The sequence below is a fragment of the Protopterus annectens genome, chromosome 5.part1, assembly GCF_019279795.1.
Source record: "Protopterus annectens isolate FY-2018-M chromosome 5.part1, PAN1.0, whole genome shotgun sequence".
Classification (NCBI taxonomy): domain Eukaryota; kingdom Metazoa; phylum Chordata; order Ceratodontiformes; family Protopteridae; genus Protopterus; species Protopterus annectens.
In genome coordinates this window covers 585,120,034-585,127,533 of record NC_056736.1, presented here as the reverse complement: position 1 = coordinate 585,127,533, position 7,500 = coordinate 585,120,034, and the positions used below count along the sequence as shown (strand labels likewise).

Below are 7,500 nucleotides of genomic sequence, written 5' to 3'. Positions count from 1 at the left end.
ATGGGCGTGCCTTCGTTGAAGGTTGGGCGTCAAGCTGGCACCTCGGCACCCACAAAAAATCTACTGCCAATCATTAGCGGACCAGAGTTCCGTTGTGGCGACCCCTAACCAGGAAAAGCCGAAAGAAGAAGAACAACGACAACACGTATCAGGCTATATAATAATGTATGAACTCTGTAGTTAAGTATCAAAGTCCATACAATGCATGTGTTTCAAATCTGCAAATAAATGCTATTTCTATGCCTTTCTCACTGTTTATTCTTATTGCAAAAAGATTCTAGGACTTTCATTAGAAGAGTTTTGTTAAAGTTCCTACATTTTATTTGATTTGTTTGCACAAATGTCACTGACTAGTCATCCATCCATCCACAATCCCTTTTTCTATTTTTTTTTTTGTACATGGGATCACCTAGACCAAAGTTCATACCACCAGGTGGGTAGCCCTGCCTTGGTTGTTCTTCCATACAACACACACACATGCACACTCACACCTACAGGCAGTTTGGAAAGTCTAATCAACCTACTGCATGTCTTTGGAATGTGGGAGGAAATCAGAGCACCCAGGGGAAAGCAAAGTGAACACAAGGATGACGTGCAGACTCCACACAGAATGCACCTCAGATGAAAACTGAAATGAAGAACATCTTGCTGTGAGGTGACAGCACTACCCACTGCACCACTCTGATGCCCTGCTGTGAGTTGACTACATTACCTGCTATGATAGTGTGCCACCCTGCTGTGAGGTGACATTACCTGCTGTGTCACTGTGACGCCCTGCTATGGGGTGACAACACTACCCACTGTGTCACTGTGACACCTTGCTGTGAGGTGAAAACACTACCTGCTGTGTGACTGTGTCATCCTGCTGTGAGGTGACATCACTACCTGCTGTGCCACTGTGACACCCTGCTGTTAGGTGACAACACTACCTGCTGTGCCACTGTGCCACCTTGATCTGAGGTGGCAATACTACCTGCTGTGCCACTGTGACAGCCTGCTGAGAGGTGATATGACCTGCTGTTTCACTGTGACATCCTGCTGTGAGGTGACAACACTACCTGCTGTGGCACTGTGACACTCTGCTGTGAAGTGACAACACTACCTGCTGTGTCACTGTGACTCCCTGCTGTGAGGTGACACTACCTTCTGTGCCACTGTGAAACCCTGCTGTGAGCTGACATCAATATCCACTATACCACTGTGCCACCCTGCTGTGAAGTGATACTACCTGCTGTCACTGTGCCACCCTGCTGTGGGATGACACCACTACCCACTGTGCCACTGTGCCACCCTAATCTGATGTGACACTATCTGCTGTGGCACTGTACCACCCTTCTGTGAGATGACAACACTACACACTGTGCCACTCTGCTGTGAGGTGACAACACTACCTGTGGTGCCACTGTGACACCCTGCTGTGAGCTGGCAACACTACCTGCTGTGCCACTGAGACAACCTGATGTAAAGCAACACTACTCCTTGTGCTACTGTGCCACCCTGCTACATGGTGACAACAGTACCTGCTGTGCCACTGTGCCACCCTGATGTGAGATGACACTATCTGCTGTGCCACTGTACTGCCATGTTGTGGGATCACAACATTACCCACTGTGCCACTGTGACACCCTGCTGTGAGGTGACAACACTACCTGCTGTGTCACTGTGCCACCCTGCTGTGAGATGGCAACACTGCCTGCTGTGCCTCTCTGCCACCTTGCTGTGAGGTGACAACACTACCTGCTCTGTCAATGTGACACCCTGGTGTGAGGTGACCCTACCCCTGTGCCACTGTGCCACCCTGCTATGTGGTGACAATACTACCTGCTGTGCCACTTTGCCACCCTGCTGTAAGGTGGTATCACTAACCACAGTGTCACTGTGGTATCCTGCTGTGAGGTGACACTACTTGCTGTGCCACCCTAATGTAAGATGACAACACTACCCACTGTGCCACTGTGACACCCTGCTGTGAGATGACACTACCCACTGTGCCACTGTGTAACCCTTCTATGTGGTGACAACACTACCTGTTATGCCACTGTGCCACCCTGCTGTGAGATGACAACACTACCTGCTGTGCCACTGTGACCCCCTGCTGTGAGGTGACAACACTACCTGCTGTGCCAATGTGCCACCCTGCTGTGAGATTAAAACACTAGCTGCGGTGCCACTGTGGCACTCTGCTGTGAGATGGCAATACTGCCTTTTGTGCCTCTGTGTCACACTGCTGTGAGATGACACTACCTGCTGTGTCACTATGATACCCTGCTGTGAGGTGGCCTTACCCCCTGTGCCTCTATGCCACCATGCTACATGCTGACAACCCTACCTGCTGTGCCACTGTGCCACCCTGATGTGATTTGACACTACCTGCTGTGTCACTGTACTGCCTTGTTGTGAGATGACAACACTACCCACTGTGTCACTGTGACACCCTGCTGTGAGGTGACAACACTACCTGCTGTGCCACTGTGCCACCCTGCTGTGAGATAGCAACACTGCCTGCTGTGCCTCTCTGCCACCTTGCTGTGAGGTGACAACACTACCTGCTTTGTCACTGTGACACCCTGCTGTGAGTTGACACTACCCCCTGTGCCACTGTGCCACCCTGCTATGTGGTGACAACACTACCTGTTCTGCCACTGTGTCATCCTGCTGTGAGGTGACACTACTAACCACTGTGCCACTGTGGTATCCTGTTGTGAGGTAACACTACTTGCTGTGCCACTGTGCCACCCTACTGTGAGATGACAATACTACCCACTGTGTCACTGTGACACCCTGCTGTGAGATGACAACACTACCTGCTGTGCTACTGAGATAACCTGTTGTAAATCCACACTACCCCCTGTGCCACTGTGTAAACCTGCTATGTGGTGACAACATTACCTGCTATGCCACTGTGCCACCCTGCTGTGAGTTGACACTACCTGCTGTGTCACTGTGCCACCCTGCTGTGAGATTACAACACTACCTGCTGTGCCACTGTGCCACTCTGCTGTGAGATGGCAATACTGCCTGTTGTGCCTCTGTGCCACACTGCTGTGAGGTGACACTACCTGCTGTGTCACTATGACACCCTGCTGTGAGGTGACACTACCCCCTGTGCCTCTATGCCACCATGCTACCTGATGACAACACTACCTGCTGTGCCACTGTGCCACCCTGCCATGAGGTAACACCACTACCCACTGTGCCACCCTGCTGTGAGGTGACACTACCTGCTGTGTTACTTTGACATCCTGCTGTGAGGTGACAACACTGCCTGCTATGCCACTGTACCACTGTCCTGTGTGGTGACAACACTACCACCTGTGCCACTGTACCATCCTGCTATGAGGTGACAACACTATCTGTGGTGCCACTGTGACACCCTGCTGTGAGGTGACATTACCCACTGTGTCACAGAGACACCCTTCTGTGAGATTACCCTACCTGCTGTGTCATTGTGCCACCCTGCTGTGAGGTGACATTACTTGCTGTGCCACTGTACTATCCTGTTGTGAGTTGACAAGACTACCTGCTGTGTCAGTGCACTACCATGCTGTGAGGCAACACTACCTGCTCTGCCACTGTGCCACGCTGCTGTGTGCTGACAAAACTACCTGCTGTGCCACTGTGCCACCCTGCTGTGCGCTGACATTACCTCCTGTGCCACTGTAATCCTATGTTGTGAGTTGACACCACCCACTACACCACTGTGACACCCTGCTGTTAGGTGACAACAATACCCACTGTGCCACTCTGATGCATTCCTGTGTGATGACACTACCAGCTGTGCCACTGTGACACCCTGCTGTGAGGTGACAACACTACCTCCTGTGCCACTGTGACACCCTGCTGTGAGGTGGCAACATTACACGCTGTCTCACTGTGTCATCCTGCTGTGAGGTGACAACACTATCCTCTGTGCCTCCCTGTTGTGAAGTGACACTACCTAGTGTGACACTATGCCACCCTGCTGTGAGGTGACAACACTACCTGCTATGTCACTGTGACACCCTGTTGTGAGTTGACAACACTATCTGCTGTGCCACTGTGACACCCTGCTGTGAGAGAACAACACTATCTGCTGTCCCACTCTGGCACCCAACTTTTAGGTGACAACACTATCTGCTGTCCCACTGTGACACCCTGCTGTAAGATGATAACACTACCTGCTGTGTCACTGTGACACCCTCATGTGAGGTGACAAACTACATGCTGTGCCACTGTGACACCCTGTTGTGAGGTGACAACACTACCTGCTGTGTCACTTTGACACCCTGCTGTGAGGTGACACTACCTGCAGTGTCACTGTGCTACCCTGCTGTCTGGTGACATTGCCTGCTGTGTCATTGTGCCATCCTGCTGTGAGGTGACACTATCTGCTGTGTCATTGTCACCTTGCTGTGATGTGACAACACTACCTGATGTGCCACTCTGCCATCCTGCTGTCAGGTGACAACACTACCTGCTCTGTCACTGTGACACCCTGCTGTGAGGTGACACTACCTGCTGTGTCACTGTGCCACCCTGTTGTTAGAGGACAGTACCTGCTGTGTCACTGGAACACCCTGCTGTGAGGTGACAACACTACCTGCTGTGTCACTGTAACACCCTGCTGTGAGGAGACAACACTCCCCACTATATCACTGTGACACCCTGCTCTGTGATGACAACAGTACCTGCTGTGCCACAGTGACACCCTGTTGTGAGCTGACATTACCTGCTGTCACTGTGCCACCCTGCTGTGAGGTGACAACACTACTCACTGTGTCACCCTGCTGTGAGATGGCAACACTACCTGTTGTGCCACTGTGACACCCTGGTGTGAGGTGACAGCACTACCTGCTGTCACTGTGACACCCCACTGAGAGGTGATAACACTACCTGCTGTGGGCCACTGTTGCACCTTGATGTGAAGTGACAACTCTATCTGCTGTGTCACTGCAACACCCTGCTGTGAGTTGACCATACTCACTGTGCAACCCTGCTGTGAGCTGATACTACCTGCTGTGCCACTGTGACATCCTGTTGTGAGCTGACAACACTACCCACTGTCACTGTGACATCCTGCTGTGAGGTGACAACACTATCTGCTGTGTCACTGTGTCACCCTGTTATGTGATGACAACACTACCTGCTGTCACTGTGACATCCTGCTTAGGGGTGACAAAACTACCTGCTGTGTAACTGTTCATAGGTTCATAGGTAGGTACTGGGCTATCTGCCCAAAGGCATATATTAGCCCAGCCACATTGTGCAGTATTCACCACCCCTTTGGTTAGTTCCCTAGGCCCTTGATCTAGCAGCTATAGGTTGAGACCCTTCTGTGAGGTAACACTACCTGCTGTGTCACTGTGACACACTGCTGTGACCTGACAACACTACCTGCTGTCAATGTGACATCCTGCTGTGAGGTAACAACACTACCTGCTGTATCATTGTGATGCCCTGCTGTGAGGTGACAACACTGCTTGATGTGTCACTGTGACATCCTGCTGTGAGGTGACAACACTACCTGCTGTGTCACTGTGATATCATGCTATGAGGTGACAACACTACCTGCTGTGTCACTGTGGCATCCTGCTGTATGGTGACAACACTACTTACTGTGGCACTGTGACACCCTGCTGTGAGGTGACACTACCTTCTGTGTCAATGTGCCACCCTGCTGTTAGAGGACACTACCTGCTGTGTGACTGTAAAACCCTGCTGTGAGGTGACAATGCTACCTGCTGTGTCACTGTGACACCCTGCAGTGAGCTGACACTACCTGCTGTGTCACTGTGACACCTTGCTGTGAGCTGACAACATTACCTGCTGTCACTGTGCCACCCTGCTGTGAGGTGACAACACTACCCACTGTGTCACCCTGCTGTGAGATGGCAACACTACCTGTTGTACCACTGTGACACCCTGATGTGAGGTGACAACACTACCTGCTGTCACTGTGACACCCCAGGGAAAAATTGCTGTTCTCAGCTTTCGGAGTTTTGGGTTTTCGCGATTACCAGTTTGATGTTCTTGCATTCGATGTTATCACATTTTGGATCATGTGATATAAACCCATAATAATACAATATAGGTATATGCAGGATCCCAGGATGAGATTAGAAGGTAATTGCATGCAGTACAGGAACATCATTGTTGCATAATACAACAAAGAAGTTAGTACATGAAAAAGTAATATAGTTGATGAGAAGAGCTATTATTTAAGATTAAAATGTGTGGGACATAATGGCAATTGTAGGCAGGAAGGATAAAGTACAGGGGACAGTAGAAGTTAATACCACACGTACAAGGAAAGTAAACTAAGGTGTTTAGCACAATAATGATATAGGTAGTTTAAGTATTCAGAGAATAGTCAATGCTTATATAATGCTAACAGGAAGCAGGCTACATCTAAAAGGGAAAAAACATTTAGTAAAGCAACACTATAGTATGGCATGAGGGTATTAATAAAAAAAGTAATAGTGGTACCTGTGAATGCAGTACGTTGCTATAGGATATAAAAACTGCATCACTATTACTGCTTTATTAAATACATTTTTAGCTGTTTTTTAACGTGTATGATTTTTTTTAATATCATTTGTATTTTTTGGATGTTTGTGTTTGGCTGCAAAATCTGTAAAGTTATCTGGTGCTTCTTATAGTGTGCAGTAGAATAAACTAAAATCACCTGAGGTTTGCCCATTAACTCTTCCAGCCTTAGACAATGGCAGTCTGGATGTTTTATAATCTCTAAAGATTATTTTATATGTCTGTCCACTCTAACTGGTCTTTCAGCTATAGCTGTCCTTCACAGGGCACTTTTACGCAAACCAAATAAATAAATAAATAAATACATAAATATTAAAAACAACAAAAATAAATCTACAGGTCTTCCACACAGTTTTTACTATGGAGCCCTCTTGCTGTCACAGTCCTCCACAATATCTGAGCATGAGTAGTCCCAATCCAAATTATGCCTTCTAAAATGTACTTAAAAGGACAGGGATACAAATGGAGGACCTTTAAAAGAATGATTTCCTGCTAGAAAGGTTAGGAAAAAGAGAAACAGCTACTTAAAGGCACTTCCACTGCTTAGAAGCTGGTTTGAACAGTTCCAACCAATAAAGGCCCTTCTTTGGTTGATGTGGACCTAACAGAGTGCAGCATGTAATGATGTCAGCAAAACCAGAAAGAAACTACTTATGTGAAATGCTTATCTTAGCATTATCAGACCTGCGTGGAAACAGGTACAGAAATCTGTGTTGAAAGAATGAGCTGGCTAATTCATTTCAGTGTTTTAAACCTCAGTGGTGTCAGAATCCAGGAAAATAAATAATATGATTGTATACGTGGACTTTAGTGTTCTTTTGCCATCTCCTGCTAGTCTGAGGCATGTACAATATGTACTGTGCATGCATTGTCTGTAAGCAGCTGCACAGACCATTGATGTTTCTGTATTCTTTGTTTTTGAGTAAAGAGGAATGTCTACTAGTGCCTTCTATAAGGAGTCTACGTTTTCTTTTT

The 7,500-nt window shown here is 48.2% G+C and overlaps 1 protein-coding gene across 1 annotated transcript in view; it reads right to left on the bottom strand.

Annotated features, from left to right (window-relative positions):
- The window catches only part of WNT11 (Wnt family member 11), a 378,109-nt gene that overhangs the window by 1,282 nt on the left and 369,327 nt on the right, over window positions 1–7,500 (bottom strand). The window lies entirely within an intron of this gene.